Genomic DNA, 18,122 nt, shown 5'->3' on the forward strand with positions numbered 1-18,122 from the left:
TTTCTTCTTCCTAGGGGGGCATGACAGAAAATAATTGAGAAGCACTGGTATAAGAGTTGTTTCTGGTACATGTCTATTGTCTAACCTCTATTGAAGACTTAAAAGTGATTTCTCTTATTCTATATGGCTTATTTCTTATGAATTTGAGTATTAATGCAATATAGTGCATTTATTAACAATATTAATAATTAATACACTGCACCATTTAATAAATACATCTGTATTGTTAATGCAATGCACAATATGAATTTAAATCTAGTGAGAGATTATAAAATTGTAATCTTTACAATAAATACATATTAGGCTGTGCAACCAGCTGTGGTCAAACAAGAGAAAATGCTTAGGAGCATCACTGCACCTAGGGCATCTTCTTAAATCAAAATATGCCTTTCCCTGAGGTTGTGTGGAGGTAGTTGTATAATCTCCAAAGCACACAGCTTTTGAGAAATTGTCAACAGGTACAATATGAGCTCCAATATACATTCTGGTTCAACTTTCAATCCAGATTGCTGCAGAGCTTTATAGCACCAACCAACCAATCAAAATAATAGTAAAAAACGGAATGGAAAATCTATTTTGTGTCATTCAAATCATACATTAAAATACTCTTTAAAATACGATTTAGCCTCAGATGTATAAGAAATACAATTTTGCACATGGTAAAGTATAGAAATGGTTCAAGTAATAATCTAGCAAAACTACTCTAAATATTGTTAGGATAATTTGCTAACACATGATTACATGGCACTAGAATGATATAACTGTGGTTATTGGGGTCTTAAAATCTTGGTGAAAGTATTATATTTCTTTTGTCAAAACAATATGATTGCATAGGTGGCATTTCATCAGTATTTGTTATTTTGACTGATTTTTTAATTTTTTTGTTTCAAATTCTTTTGCCATGCTTGATATAACTAATTTGCTGACAGATGAAAATAGGTTCAGCCAATATAAATTAAAGAGTGAGAATATAGCACTTTTGCAAAAAAAATTTGGAACTATAAATATATATGGTCATTTGCTATGGCAGCCATGGCAAATTATAAATCAATATTCATCAGAATCTACCTCTTTTAACTTCTCCTAAATATTCTCATGCCATCTTTCTTTATGCAATATGACTTTCATGCAAATACTAGATTATTTTGTAGATTCAGATAAAGATTCTGTGGAACCCAGAGGTCTTATTTGAAATATTTTATTTGGTGCTTTACTTTACAGATGTGTGTGACTGAAATAATAGATATATTAGCTTATAAAAGACAACTCAATCCAGATGTGGAGAAATCTGGAAAAAAAATATTTTTTCTTGTTTTAGTTTTATTATTCAGAATTTTACATGAAGTAACAAAGTAATCTAAAAAAAAGAAAAAAGATATGGGAAAGAGTTCCAAGAAAAGAAAAAAGAAATTAAAGTTATGAAATTTAATAACTTCCAACCTTCTCATCAACCAATAGTTACAGTTATAATTTTATAATCTTCCCTCCCTTTAACATGTTATATACAGTAAATCCCTTCAATCACTCATTTAGTCCACTTCTTTTTTAATCTTTAAACCCATTAATCATATCATTTTTTCTTTTTTCAGTAAAAAGTCCATAAAAGTCAGTAGTCTTTCAGAAAACGTTAAGGCATTTTGGTTTTCAGAATTTTTTTGTTAGAGAATCTTATAGAGTTTATTGGGTTGAAGTTCATTGGATTGACTTTATACAGATGTTCCAATACAGGCAGGCCAACTGACCCATTTGTGACTAAAATAAAAGCTTATTTAAGTCTGAACTGCATTATAAATCACTACATGAAACTATCCCAAACCAAGTGAAGTACAAAAAGCTAGAGAATTTCTAGAAACCTGGCACTCTGACAAATTAGTCATCAATAGATATAAACAATACATACTGTGCAAAAGAGACAATCTACAAACCAAAAAGAACAAAAAAACCGCAACAACAATCCTAAACCAAAACACTACCCCATCAGCAATCAATGACCAGATGAGCATAGATTAACTCCAAGATTAACATAAAACCAACAACCAATACCCCAATCAAGGAACTGCCAAACAAGCTAACAATAAATAGCCCAAACAAAAAATCTCCAAGATCACTCCTACCAACACTGATAGGACAAGCCAGCCATCAGCAATAGCAATAGCACTTAGACTTATATACCACTTCACAGGGCTCTTACAGCCCTCTCTATGTGGTTTACAGAGTCAGCATATTGCCCCCAACAATCTGGACATCAGAAGGATGAAAGGCAGAGTCAACCTTGAGCCTAATGAGATTCGATCTGCCAAATTGCAATCAGCTGGTAGTCAGCGGAAGTATCCTGCAGTACTACATTCTAACCACTGTGCCACCACGGCTAACTAGAATATAATCGAGAGCAAACCCCACTCCTTGGTAGCATTGATGGTGTTATCTAGTTTGGGTAATGAAATGATTGCAAAAAACAGCCAAGCTCATATACATATACATACATATGAATATATATGTATATGCACACATATGTATGCATGTATATATATTTGTATATATGTATATAGGATCCCATACACACACACACACACACACAGAGTATGTATATGTGAGTATATATATCTTCCCTTTATTATTTGTATAAATAATTCAAGGCAGTGAAGAACTTAACACTTCTTCCTCATCCTATGTTCCCCACAATAGCACAGTGGGATGGGTTGGATTGAGAGTGATGTGTCCAAAGTTACCCAGTTGGTTTTCATGATTAAGGTGGGACTAGAACTCAGATTATCCTGGTCTTTCTGGATTTACAGCTATTGGTGAAAGAGAAAGAGCTCTTTCGCAGATTCAGCTGACGTGGCAATTTCCTTTCTATCGAGTGTAGGAGGCCATTGCTACGATGATTCATGCCTTCAGCGGCAAATACACTCTATATAGGGCTGTCTTTGTAGATCATTAAGTAACTGTAACTGGTATAGAATCTAGTGACCATATGTTGCTTTTAATGTGTTTAATGTGATCATTGATCATGATCAATGCTGCAGGACTTGCACTAGTTGCATGTAGGTTTCAGAGTACAACCCAAAATGCTGATTTCAGCTTATAGCAATAGCACTTAGATTTATATACAGCTTTACAGTCCTTTGTAAATGGTTTACAGAATCAATATATTTCCCCCAGCAATCTAGGTCCCCAACTCTTTATGGCTTCGATACCTGGATTCATTGAAAACTGCCTTCTGCAACTGGATTGGACCTGCTTGAAGTGGTCTCCCATGAGAAAGCTACTTACACTGCTCCATTTTCAGAATGAGAAGGACTAAATCCGAGAAGTCTACCCTTTCCATTATGATTGGTAATCTGAAACAGGAACATTCTTCCCTTGGAAGTAAAATTGACTTTCTTAGTACCAGTACTAGCCAATGTATATTATTTAACGTCAAATTGTTCTGAAAACCTTTCAGGAGTTAATGGTGTTAGCATCAATGACAGTTGTCATATGTGTTACTTCTAATGTAATGTAATGTATATGGCAGGGCTGTCAAACTCGTGGCCCGTGGGCCGTATACATCACACGCTAGCTACACCCATGCCTAGTTTAGCGAAAGGGGGAAAAGTCACAATTTGTCATGTGACGATGATGCAAGTTTGACACCTCTGGTATATCGTATTTTAACCTGGACATTTTAGCTGATGTGTTTCCAAATGGCCAGCAGGTTTTCAGGAGATATGGTGTTATATAAATTTAATAAATACATGCATAGACAAAGTTTATTAATTACATTTGTACTGGTAGTTCTCGATTTACAGCCATTCATTTAGTGACTATTCAAAGTTGCAACTACACTCAAAAAGGGACCTTATGACCTTTTGTCACACTTTGTCACAGAATTCCCATAGTCATGTGATCAAATTCAGACACTTGGCAACTGACTTGTACTTATGACAGTTGCAGTGTCCTGAGATCATGTGACCCCCCTCCTTTTACAACCTTCTGACAATCAAAGTCAATGGGAAAGCCAGATTCATCCTGTTACTAACTTAAAAACTGCAGCGCTTCACTTAACAACTGTGTCAAAAAAGGTCATAAAAGGGGGCAAAACTCACTTAACAACTGTCTTGCTTAGCAACAGAATTTTGGGTTCAATTGGGGTTGTAAGTCGAGGATTACTTGTATCTGCATTTTTTATATAAGTTTATATATGAATGTTCCCAGCAGTCTATCAGATTCTGAGAAGATTTACTTTAACTTCAACAAGCTATTCAAAAAAAAAAACGTAGCTCGTTTGACATTTCATATTGCCCCATGCTGCTAATTTTATTCCTTAAAATTCACAACCCAATGCTGCGTATATCTCATTTAATACTGTTTGACAACTGACATCTCTTATCTGCATACAACTCAGCAGGAAAGGAAATGGTTACGCATATAGCACAGACCTAGCAAAGATATCTGCCATTTGTTCTTTAAGCGTGTTTGTTGGTTTGCTTCTGTAATTTCCTTTGGTAATCATTCGTTAACAATAAAAACAAGAATTAGATGCATTAGATTATCTGAACTATAGATTATTTATGCAGACTCTGACTTTTGAAAAAGAGAACAGTAATTTTTTGCATAAATAACAATTTCTTTGGTTAATTGATATTAGAATAATTAGGTATGAATAAATGTTATTTAGTACAAATTTCATAGAGGAGCTAAATATTGCAAGTGTAATAATATGACAAGCTTTCTGTAATTATCTGATGGGTGAACAACTGTAGAACAATTAGGGATTTGCCCTGTCTTATTTTACTACCATATGAGACTCATATGCAAAATCTTTTTCATTCCTTAGGAAAGTATTTGAATTCTTGAGATTTTTCATATATATTTTTTCTTTTATATTTTAAAAGAAATACAGATTAGCTTTCTTGACTGGCCAATAAAATATTCCAATAAAATCCACAATTTTAAGGGTCGTTTTAGAAGTTGCATGCCTAAAGAGAGGCAGGGATAAACATATTTTAACAAATATATTTAGCCTATGGCATCTACAAAGATGATGCAACCCTGATATGGAAATTTAATTTAAATTATTTATACACACACACACACACACACACACACACACATGTATAATAAATAAAAGCTGTGGTGGTACAGTGGTTAGAATGCAGTATTACAGGCTAATTCTGCCAACTGCCAACAGTTTGATTCTTACTGGCTCAAGGTTGACTCAGTGTTCCATCTTTCTGAAAATGAGGACCCAGATTGTTGGGGGCAATATGCTGATTCTGTAAACCACTTAGAGAGGGCTATAAAGCAGGGGTGAAATCTAAAAATTTTCCCTTCCGGTTCCGTGGGCGTGGCTTAATTGATGGGTGTGGCTTGGTGGTCAGATGATTGGGTGGGCATGGCCAATAACAATAAATAATAAAATAATAAACAAAGTATTAAAAACAATAAGAGATATCAAAAACCAACTTTCACACTTTACACACACACAACACAACGCAACGCAACTGACACACACACAATGTAAAAGCAGCTGCACTTCACACTTCACACAGCCACAAAAAGCTCAAAAACCAACTTTTACACTTTACACACACACACCTCACACACTCTCCTCACACACACACACACAAAATGCCACATACAGCTGTCTGAGATTTTGTGTTTGTGTAGTTAGAGTGACTACAGAACAGACTACACTAGTGTAGTTAGACTGCACTACAGAAACACACCAAATCTCAGAAAGCTGCACAAATATTTTATTTTATTATTTTATTTTATTTTATTGTGGACTTCAAATCCCAGAGTTCCTCAGCCAGCAAAGCAGGAAGTCAAAGCAAGCTTTTTTTTCTTCAGTAGCTGAAGAAAGCATGGCATTGCCAGCCCGAAAAAGCAGTAATTATAGGTAAGTGAGGTGGGGGAATTGGCTGGGCATGGGTGGGGGCTCTTATAAGTGGGGGCTGTTAAAAAGTGAGTTTAAAAGCCTGTGAGGATCAGGAAACTTCTCTGGGATAGCCAGAGGAGGCTTTTAAAACCTCATATTTTTTTTCTTGTTTTTTTTTCCCTTCGGCTGAAGAGGGTTTTTTTAAAAAAACTTTTAAAGGGTTTTGATGATATCTGCTCAGTCCTGCAATCATCAGAGGTTTTTATTTTTTTACTTTTAAAGGCATGTTTCGGCTGAAGAAAAACTTTTAAAAGTAAAAAAAAAAACCTCTGTTGATGGTGCGGCTCAGCAGAGGCGGGGGGGCGGGGCCAGGAATTTTTGCTACCGGTCCTTCGAACCAGCAGCTGCCATCGCTACCTAATCAGGTGAGCCGGTGCGAACCAGGAGCATTTCACCCCTGCTAGAAAGCATTGTGAAGTTTAAGACATCTCCTGATAATAAGCCCAATCGGGCTTTTGAGCGCATGGCAATATGGCCAAGCGCTTATTTCACGGTTTAAAAAAATATAAGACAGGGTCTTATTATCTGGGAAATACGGTACACACACGTGATACACACACTCACACACGTGATACACACACACACACACACACACACACACACACACACACACACACGCAATACAATATAGGAGGTAAAATATTAAATTAAGATAAAACTATAATAAAATCACCATAGTATGGAACTATAGAATTGCAATAGGATTGATATAATTCAATATCTAAGGAAGCTCTCCATTCTTATGTATCAAGTATATGAAGGGGTATGCAGTGTAGACTACCTTCACAATAGTATACCGCAGGCAATTTTTTTTTTTTGCCTCAGCCAGTATATTTATTTATTTTATTTATTTATTTTGTCACACAGTATATATAAGCATAAGCATGAAATAACTGTACAATATATAAGCATATATATAAGTATGAGTATGTAATAACTATATTAATTGGATATAACGAAAGGAAACAATAGGATAGGAACGGTAGGCACGCTTGTGCTCTTATGCACACCCCTTACAGACCTCTTGGGAACGGGGTGAGGTCAATAGTAGACAGTTTTTGGTTGAAGCTTTGGGGATTTTGGGAAGAGACCACAGAGTCAGGTAGTGTATTCCAAATATTCTTATTAAATATCTTAACAGAATGGCTAAAAATCTATACACAGAGTGACTGAATTGGATATTGCATCCCTCATGGTCAAAAACCACAATTAGATTTCAACAGTTCTTTTAAGAAGGAAAGATATTGGCTAGATTAAGACATTATAGAAAGACATAAGGTTATGTCTAGGTTTTTTCATTGTGATTCTTACCCATCATAAATGTACAATTATAGTTTATAGCCTAGCATGGGTGAGGCAGATGTTTCTAAGTATGATGTTTGAGTCTTACCACTGAATCCTTTTTTAAAAATCTTGGTTCTGAATTTTGTTTTTCTACCTTGAATCCCCTTACTAATGGTCTCCTAGTAGTTAAGAGATACACAAAATAGTTTTTAGTTATCATATTTTGTACATATATACTGGTGATATTGGACTTCTACATTCTGGGCTCTAATTTGAATCCTGGGTTTCAGATTTAAGTCCTTTTTAAGCTAAGCAGATCCTTTTAAGCTAAGCAGATCTGTTCCATCATGGGCAAGTGTCCCTTGTCTTTGGACTCTGCTTTATAAATAAATCTTCCCACTAGAATTGAGCCCAATTTTTAAAAGTATATTATAGTGTTTACCACCATAAACTGAACAAAGACTTGAAGGAAGCACAGAAGTAACTTATATGTCTTAAAAATCTGTCAAGGTTTTTTTTTGTCCTAATATATCTTTTGTTGTTGCTTGAATATCTGGAAATTACAGAAAGCAATTATAGTAAAAAGACACTAGGGCAATATAATGGTATGAAGGATAGTTTCAATTTTTGTTTGCTGGATCGCATGGTGAAAAAGAGGTGAACCAGAGAAAAATGGTTTTGGATATGTTACTCTATAGCAGAAGAAACTCTAAAACAAGCCTGTTCAACATGCAGTCCACCCAGCAGCCTTGGGCAGCTCATTGGGGTTTTTAAAAAAGCACTGGAATACATTTATTGCTATCAGTGCCCTGAAAGAGATGCTGCTGAGTATTGCTGCTGTTCCACTACTGTAGGCACCAAACAGCAGAACAGCAGCCCAAGAATTCTTTTGAGATCCATAAGGATTTTAAATTTATCAGTTTGGTCCTTCCTGTAAAAGTAGCAACAAAGATGTTTTGGTCACTGTTAAAAAAAAATCAAGACATTCTATGACCAAATTAATACCACCTTTTAAGTTGTGTGAATAGTATAAAAATTGTAACTTTCAAAGCATTTTGGAAATATCAGTGAACAATCCTTTGCTGAGAAACACAAATTCATGCATATTGTTTCCTTTTTAAAAATATCCTTCCTTCCTTCCTTCTGTCCTGTCCTGTCCTGCTGAGCCAGTAATACAGGTCCAGCTAGGACCGTGATGGCGAACCTATAGCATGAACGCCGGAGTTGGCACGCAGCACCCTCTCTGATGGCACACAAGTCGTTGCCCCAGTTCAGCTCCACCGTGCATATGCGTGGGGCTCCCACTGGACAGCTGGTTTTAGGTCTCTGACACACATGCACGGGAGTCAGTGTGTGTGTGTGGGGGTCATGCGCTCATATGCAGGGGGCACATGGGATCACACATACATGTGTGGGAGATGGGGTGTGTGCGGGGCCACGTGCACCTATGCAAGGGACATCTGTGGGGTGCATGCACATTACATTTTGTGGGTTTAAGTGCACACACGCGCATTCGTGCACGTGCCTGCGCGCTTTGGCCACTCAGTCCGGAAAAGGTTAGCCATCAATGAGCTAGGATGATCAGTGCTGATACCCTTTTCAGTGCTGTCAAGCTGCAGAGTTCTAAGCAAGACAATTTAGATGTTGATGAAGAACCTGATAGACTAAGATATATATATTTTTTATACATTTACATTCCCTAAATTTCACCTAGGGAATTCTGAAATATTAAAATTTAAGTGAAACCCAGTGTCCCTATACTGCCCTAAAATAATACTATTCTGGGTTGAAGATAATTTAAAATTAAAGATCACTGCCACATTCAAAATAGTTGTTCATTCATGGAGGACATTTTTCTAACAATTTTAGTTTGTTCATCAAGATAAAAACTGGTTTATTATTATTATTTGCAGCCAGATCCTACCCAGCTCTTCTTGCAAAACTGCATTTATTTACATATCCTCGTATCTATACCAGTGTATACTTAAGATGGGTAGACAAATACCAGGTTTAAGATAAATGAACAGGCTAGTCATACACTTGAAAGTAATAATAGAACAGATGGAAAGTTGTGTGTCTTGATAGGAACACTCAAAACCTTTTTCAACATTCTGATTTTGCTTAGAAGTATTTACTGTTCTTAGGCTTTAAGAAACATTGACCAGAAAAGAAAGTCATGTGCTACAAATGCAGAACTGATCAACATTCAATCTGCCATACTATTGAAAATGAAATGATAATAATCTGTTTAGTTTCTACATATAATTGGTTCTATTATTGTTATGGAGTGTATTATGGAGCATATATTCTACATGTCTCTCCTTTGCATTGTGATAGGTTATGTCAACTCATCTGCAAGAGAGGATCAAAACATGTCAGGATGGTGGCTACAAACTCCCACCATCTTTTATGGGTATTATATGATTATGGCCACCATCCTGACTATTTTGATCCCTTTCTCGAGGTTGTAGTCATAGAAAAATTTTCCATGTGACGGTGCTTGTCTACAATAGGGGTAGGAAGCGTATTATTATTATTCCAGATTTTCAATTTAGTTCCCATCATCGCCTGCTATATGACCAGTGAATAGGAAATAGGTGTTGTAAGCCCCCTCCCCCCATATTTGGATGATACCTGGTTGCCCAACCATGGAGAAAATAGGACTGATTCTAGATTAAGGGAATGGATGCAGGAGAATAGAGGACATGATATTCAAAGCCATGTTTTGGTATTATATTTTTGTCATGGTAATCTGCATCAAACATAACTGGTTTTATAGTAATCAAACTATAGTCAGACAAATTTGGTAGCAGGACATTATTTCATACGCAACGATTGTAAAGAAATGCACATATGCACCAAGAACAATTTGTAAGGGTTTTTTTGGTCACATCTGGATTATATCTTATGAACTACTAAATTCATAAGTGGGGGAGATGGGAGTTAAGCAGGTTTGCTATATGGGCTTATCTGAAAATAAATTTCAGTCAAATGAAAACAGAATCAAATCTGTGTTTTAAGTTGTTGTTAAAAGCTAGGGAGCAGTATCCATTAAAAAGTTGGCAACTTTAAAGCAATGACATTTTAAAGAGAATAAAGCTCACGGATGTTGTTCAGCCTGATCTGAATTCAGCTGACCAGCTGAATTTAATAAAGCTAGGCATAAATATTATGTGTCCCTTCAATTTACAACACTTCTCTAACCTTTACCCATCACAATAATGGACATTTCTCTAGTCATATATTAACTGCTGTCAGCTGCATAAAGCAGATAAGACACTTGTTTCATTATCTGTTTTAATGATTTCTTGTACAGTCAATATCACATCTTTGTATAATCTAACCTAGAATTCTGTAAGCAGTAATTGGTTACATTTGATTGTGGTTGCAGTTAAAAATAGGTTTTTCATTAAAAACAACAACAACCCTCACTTGCTTTCTCAACCTTTTTGGCTTCAAAAAGCTTGGGTTTGTTTTTTTTATTGTGGTAACTCTCCAACCTCAGCATAAATATTGTACAAAGGAATGTAGATTGGAAAAGATTTTGAATGTGAAAGAAATCACAAGTGTTCTATAACCAGGATTTCAGTTCCCATCAGTTCCAGCTAGTATGGCTCATTTGAGTATCTGGTTGAAATTGCAATCCAAAATACAGTATATGAAAGATGCATTCATGCAAGTAGACCAATTCAGGTGTTTTAGCTCTTAAAAATTAGATATTCACATTTATGGTGCTGATGGTCACCATTCATTTCTGATTAGGCAGAAACTTCTTCAATAGCTGCATAAAAATCAAGATTGTGATCCACTTTGTGTTGTGAGCAGCTTTAAATTTGTCTGGTACAAATTGTGGATCACAATCTTGATTTTTATGCAGCTGTTGAAGATGTTTCTGCCTAATTTTCATTCATGTTTTTTGATGAATAGAATGAAAAATATGTGAGATGTTGAATATTTGGCCTACTACATCTTACTGTTATGAGGATTACTTATCTCACAACATAGGATAAATTCTTTTCCTTTAAAGACTCAAGATTCCCAAACAATACAGATGTTGGTGATGCTGTGCTTTTCTTTTTTCTTGCTAGAGCACTCCAAATAAAATGAAAATATTCCTTCCCATTGCTAGGTAGAATTCTGAGCTCTCAGCATCACACTACAAGAATCCATAAAGCCCATAATTCTGTATATAAAAAGAATTGTATTGCTGTTGTGTGGCATTGCAAATCAGAATTTCCACCTTAGGGTATGTGATTGCATGTCCCTACAGTCCTCTTTCTGAGTGCCCACCAAGATTTAGTTGAGAAATGGTGGTATTCTTTCACAGATCATTGTAACATTGCTTGCATATTAACCTAGTTTAAAATTAATTTCTGTTCCTTATTTGCTACAGTAATAGTCTTTCCAAACAATTCAGCTTCATATGCTACTTATTCCAGAATATTAAAGACTCTTGGCATGTCATCAACAAACATTCATATGATATGAACCAATAGTCCACAATGATACAGTTGCATAGATAACCATACTATATATAAAAAAATGTTTTCTTGTACCGATTCTTCCCATGGTGCCCAAACATTTTTATAGCTGCCATGATTGTGGTAATAAATTTTGGAAAATTAGTTTTTTTATCCGTGGGGGAAATTTACATGCTACGGTTCATTATGAAAAAAGATTAGCAGCGACTCTAAGGGCATATTGCATAAAATTTCTGTGAACCAGTCCTTAAGTAATATAGAATGCCACCAGAAGAATACATTTGCCACGTTTATAATCTAAACTGGTAATTTCTTCTTTTGGAAATTCTGATTTAGTAAGATTATTGATTAAAAAAGAATCATTAGTCAGGTTTATAAAACTATTTCAAGCATTGAATCTAAAAAGAATATTGCAGATCTGGAAAAAATAAAAAAAAAAGGCTGCAAGAATGTTTTATTACACAATCTTTTAATATTCTACATTTAAAAAATGAATTGTGAATGTATTTCTCAAAAAATTAGAATTCAGAAAAATTAAATCAAGACAAAACTATGATATTCAGGCTGATATGCAAATAGACTATCTACTTTGGCATTTATATGAAAACCTTCATTTTAGCCTGAATATGAAAGATGGAAATATTGTGTTTCTTTGAAATCCCAGAATTCTAATGTACAATTAAGCAACTATACACACCTGCATACACCTTCAGAAAGCCTACAAAATTTAGAGGAAGAGATTAAAGATAATAAATGCCCCTACTGTATTGTACTGGCTCTTCCGGAACCCTTAAGCAAAGTCTCATCATCTTTAAAAAACATTACTGTAGAAACAGAATAGTAGTGTTGGAAGGGACCTTGGAAGTCTTCTAGTTCAACCTCCTGCACAAATAGGAACGCTTTATCTTTCTGAACAAATCGCTGTCCAATCTCTTGTTGGAAACCTCCAGTGACTCCACAATTTCTGGAGGCAAGCCATTCTACTGATTAATTGTTTTCACTATCAGGAAAATTCTCCTTAGTTCTAGATTGAATAGCAGAGTAACAGATTTGGAAGGGACCTTGAGGTCTTCCAGTACACACCCTGCACAAGCATTTCAGCTATACCATTTCAGACAAATGGTTGTCCAACCCAGTGGTGGGTTTCAAAATTTTTACTACCGGTTCTGTGGGTGTGGCTTGGTGGGCATGTCATGGGTTGGTGGGCATGGCAGGGGAAGGATACTGCAAAATCCCCATTTCCTTCCAATCAGCTGGGACTTGGCAGATAATAGATGGGGGTGGGGCCAGTCAGAGGTGGTATTTAATAGTTCTCTGAACTACTCAAAATTTCCACTACCGGTTTTCCAGAACTGGTCAGAAGCTACTGAAACCCACCTCTGGTCCAACCTCTTCTTAAAAGGCTGCAGTGATGGAGCACCCACAACTTTTGGAGGCGAGCTGTTGTTCTGTCAGAAAATTGCTCCTTAGTTCTACTTAGTATGGCTATAGTGGGATTCAAAAATGCCCGGTCTCTCCCTCAGAGACTTCAAAGAAGAGGTGGAAACCTTCTGTTCATGCAGCTTTTTCTCATAAGCAACAGCTCTGTCTGAAGTGCTCCAAGGCAGGGAACTCCAACTTTGGCAACTTTAAGCCTGTTGGATTTCAACTCCCAGAATTCCCCAACCAGCTTTGCTGGCTGGGGAATTGTGGGAGTTGAAGTCCGCCAGGCTTAAAGTTGCCAAGATTGGAGTCCCCTGCTCCAGGGCACTTATCTAGTCTTTCTAATTCATCGCCCTTGTTATAAAATAAGCTCAAGCAGAACTAAAACATAGGCTGAAGATTCATAATGGACACTTAGCTATAGAGCACTGCACACCAGAACAACTAGACACAAGAACAGTTTTTTCCCGAAGGCCATCACTCTGCTAAACAAATAATTCCTTCAACACTGTCAAACTATTTACTAAATCTGCACTACTATTAATCTTCTCATCGTTCCCATCACCAATCTCCTTCCACTTATGACTGTATGACTGTAACTTTGTTGCTGGCAATCCTTATGATTTATATTGATATATTGACCATCAATTGTGTTGTAAATGTTGTACCTTGATGAACGTATCTTTTCTTTTATGCACATTGAGAGCATATGCACCAACACAAATTCCTTGTGTGTCCAATCACACTTGGCCAATAAAAATTCTATTCTATTCTATTCTATTCTACTCACACCTGAACGCCCAACGCAAATTATCATAAAGAAATCCATCTGAAAACAACCTCTAATTCGTTTATCTCGGGTTTCATAAAGGTAGTTCAGAAAAGAAAATATTGACAAGGTGCGGACATATAGCTGCACGCCAGGTAACTTCCATCAGATCTGGCTAGCCTGACTAGATGGCTCAGTGGCTAAGACCCTGAGCTCGTAGATCAGAAAGGTTGGCAAAGTTCAGGAATACAGGTCTCCTGCGTGAGCAGGGGGTTGGACTAGATGACCTCCAAGGTCCCTTCCAACTCTGTTACTGATTCAGATTCAGATCATCCTTGTTCGTCATAACTATTTCAGAAAAGCAAGCCTGCCGCCTAGGACACCGCCAGGAATATAGGAAAATCTGAGGCGGTGAAAAGCATTTTCTCTTTGCTTGGTCCAAAGAAAGCAGGAGCGGAGCTCCCTCTGGACACCGGGAGGCGAACGACAAGCCTCTGCTTCTTCCTGTTCCTCCCCTCAGACTCGGGCTCTTGCACCAACGGTCACCTCCGAGAGCTGCTTTGCAGGGCCTACGAGAGACGGGTGTGTGTGTGTGTGGAGGAAGAGAAGGAGGAAAAAAAAAACCCCACCAACCGAGCGCAGCGTGGCGCACCCGCTTTCCCGTCTTCTAAAGCGCCTGCGCCTTCAGCCCCTTCGCTCCTTCCGAGCTCGGGAGACTCCGGCGGGTTGCGGTGACATTGTCGGAAGGAGGGGGAAAGGGAGGAGACTTGGGAGGGTGGAGGCGGCGCCGAGGGGAAGAGCGCGCGCCTTGCTTTTGCGCCCCTGGCTCGAGCGAGCGGCAGCTGCAGCTGCGGGGCAGGTAACTTATCCTCGCGGCGCGTGCGGCGGCGGCAGGGGCTCTGGCACTCGGGGAAAGGCATCGGATCGGGAGCCGGTCGCTCGGCGGGGTCCCGGCCATTTCCCGTCCTCTGCTTCTCTGGCCACTTTTTCTGCCCCTTTGCTTGGCCGGAGTCTGCTGGAAGGAAGCTGCGGACTATAAATAGCTCCGGCTACGGACGCTGTGTGTGCAACGGACTGGGAAGAAGGCACGGCTGTAACCGTGACGTCTCGGCTGGAAGGGAGGAACCACCAGGTAAAAAAGAAAAGTCAAATAACAGAAAAGAAAACGAACAAAACAAAAAAAAAAGAAAAAGAAAAACCCGGGAGTTTGCTTTGCCCCTTTTCCCTTCGGAGAACGCCCAGGGGCGACTTTGACTGAAGGAAGGGGCGGCAAGCTGTTGCTTCTGCTGCCGGGATCCGTCTCTAAAGGCGAAGGTCTTTCTGTCTTCGCCCCGACGTCGCTTCTGGATCCCCTTGCAAGTTTCTTTCTGTTGCAGTTTCTCCGGGAGCCCAAGTCTGGCGAGGCGGGCGCTGGAGTATGGGGCTCGCGGGAGGGCCGAGGCGACAGGCTGATTTCTCTCCCCCCCCCCACTTTCCCCATCCCCATCCCCGAAATCGGTTGAAGCAGGCTCTCCTTTGCGGAGACGTGTGAGGCGGGAGGGGGCTGCGTTGGTTTCGGGCGCGGTTTTCAGTCGGAGACAGAAGGGCAAAGCGGGGCGCGGGTGTCTCAGCTTAGTGGTTTCCAAAGCTGGTGCCGTTGGGTGTTGTTGTTTTTTTTTAGTGCTTAGAGCCTGTTCCCCTTACCTGCAGTTGCTCTTTGCAAAGCGGTCGTTTTTGTAAGCTGTCTACCCCTCTCTGGGAGGAGGAGAAAGGAAGGGGGCGAAGGAAGAGGGAGTAAGCCTTGCCATCCTCTTTGATCCTCCGAGACTGCGTGGTATTTTTTTTTTATTTATTTATTTTGCCTCGGTACCTTTGCCCGAGAAAATGCGCCTATATTGAAGCAGAGAAGACGCGGAGGTGAGCTGTTCACTCTCGCGCTGAAACGCATTAAGCCTAAAACTCCCAAGAACGATACTGAATTGCTTTCGAATAAGGTAGGATGCTCCTCGTGTCGGTCCTTTGTAACTGCGTTGTAAAAAAAAACAAAAAAACCTACCACCACCAGCAGCAGCAGCAGCAGCAGCAACACAGCAGCTGCATCTCAGTCCGTTTGGGTATGCATGGAAAAAGAAAGAACAGATTGATAATTCTGAAGTCTCCCCGTTTTGCTTGCTTGCTTGCTTCCCTTTGATTTAAGAGATTTGGAAAAGAATCTTGTCAGCACTGCAAGAACTAGAGGTAGAAGGTAGAACTATCTTTTCGTTCTGGAGAATATTGTGCAGGGATTCAGGAAACAGTCGATTACTTGGTGCATACCTAATTTTTACTAAAAATGTTGGACAAAATTAACTAAGGGAAAAAAAGATGCACCTACCTTCCAACTACATGCATGCTGTCTTTCAGAGAAGTGCTTACAATTGATTGCTCTGGAAGGAAAGTTAGAGATGACACTTGATGTGTCATGCTCTAGAAGCTCCTTATCTTTTACCCTACCTTACAAGGAAATATTGCCCCGCCACATTTTGGGGAAAGTTGTTAGGTGAACCTCCAGTATACAGTGCCCTCTTTGAAAAGCATCCATGCTTTTCTACTGGAGTTGGACAGCATAATTAATTGAATAAATAATAGTACTTGTTAATCGGGTAAAATATATGTTCTTAACTTTACTAAGTATAGATTGCTAATGGCCTAATATTGTATTGGGTAATAAATGGCATTCATAGCATTAAATGTCATGGTTTTATTCTGAAAGTATGCTAGAAGATGATTAATTTAATGGTCTGCAGTATTTCTTTTGTGGTTTCATAGCTGAAAGCTGCTTCAATGTAGTCTCAAAGCTTCTCAATCATACTGGGAAAACTGTTTTTAAAATCATAATGATTTTGAGTAATAGACATTTCCTTCAAAATAAATACACAGGGTTAATAAATTATTACTGAGTACTAATTAAAAATAAAATATAATAATGAGCTGTTTGAAGTAGAAGCATGTCTGTGTTTGATCTGGACATTTTTGTACATGGGATGTTATATAACTATTCATAAATATTCATTTGCAAACAGGAAAAACCCTGAAATGGTTCAAATAGATGCACACAAACAGGCTTATTATTGGAGTGAATATCATCTAGTACTGGAGTTTCAAAGGGGGCATGACTCAGGGCATCAGATTAGTCATGCATAAAAAATCTATAGAATTGGGTTTTTAAAAAGCACACAGAACATGGTTTCTTGAATTCTTTTTAATCCCTTAATAACAGCTATATAAGGTCGTGCACCTGGGAGGGAGGAGGAGAGGCTTAGAATGAAGGCTTTGGCAACATTCTGAGCTGTTACCAACTTCTCCTCTAGAGCAGATTCCTCAACCTTGGCAATTTTAAGATGTGTGGACTTCAGTTTCCAAAATTCCCCAGCCAGCATTCTGAAAATTGAAGTCCACAAATCTTAAAGTTGCCGAAGTTAAGAAATACTGCTCCATGAATACATTAGCATGCAAGGATACTATTTTCCTCTGCCACCATCAAGATTCTGCCCATTTTCAAACTTAATCATTCTTTTGGTGCTTCTCTCCCCATTATAAATTTGGTCCCATTCTGTTTTGTTATAAAACAATTGTCTTGCTAATAGGTAAAGTCCCAGCCTTTTTGACATTTTGTGTTGGGTTGGAAAGTATCTCGACGTATGACCACAATCGAGTCCAAAATTTCCATTGCTAAGCAAGGCAGTTGTTAAGTGAGTTTTCCGCCATTTTACAACCTTTTTGCCACAGTTGTTAAGAGAATCACTGCAGCTATTAAATGAATCAGACGGTTGTTATAGACCTTGATTGATTTAGTTTGTCAGAAACTGGCTGTGAAGGTTGCAAATGGTGATCACATGATGCTGGGATAGTGCAGCTGTCCCAAATACATGCCACTTTCCAAATGTACAAATTTTGATCATGTGACCATGGGGATGCTGGAACAGTCATAAGGTGTGACAATCAGTCATAAGTCACTTTTTTCAGTGTTGTTGTAACATCTTGCTGCCTGAAGTGAAGTTGGCCCAACCCTTCTGTTGTGACTCCGGCCCTCGAGCCTGTTCTCATGGAGGAGAGTGACTTGGAAAGTGAGGGAGAGGAGCCAGCAAGGCCAGGACCCTCCTTGCTGGCACCGCCCCAAGTTCCAGCTGCAGGCCAGGAGGAGGAACTGACAAGGGCTCCCTCTCCTGCACCCTCCTCCTTCCTGGCAACGCCTCAAGTCCCAGCTGCTGCCGATCAATCCTGG

General features: G+C 38.6%; 1 protein-coding gene across 7 annotated transcripts in view; it reads left to right on the top strand.

The window, feature by feature from the left end:
- The first annotated feature begins 14,420 nt into the window (after positions 1-14,420).
- Positions 14,421-18,122, top strand: part of INPP4B (inositol polyphosphate-4-phosphatase type II B) — a 272,899-nt gene continuing 269,197 nt past the window's right edge. For 4 of the 7 annotated variants that reach the window (XM_058192513.1, XM_058192515.1, XM_058192512.1 and 1 more), the window contains exon 1: positions 14,423-15,011. The gene's annotated coding sequence lies outside the window, so the exon portion shown is untranslated. Of the gene's footprint in view, positions 15,012-18,122 lie in introns of all 7 variants that reach the window. The other 3 variants (XM_058192518.1, XM_058192516.1, XM_058192517.1) reach the window with 2 other exon arrangements.

The sequence above is a fragment of the Ahaetulla prasina genome, chromosome 8 (genome assembly GCF_028640845.1).
Source record: "Ahaetulla prasina isolate Xishuangbanna chromosome 8, ASM2864084v1, whole genome shotgun sequence".
NCBI lineage: Eukaryota > Metazoa > Chordata > Lepidosauria > Squamata > Colubridae > Ahaetulla > Ahaetulla prasina.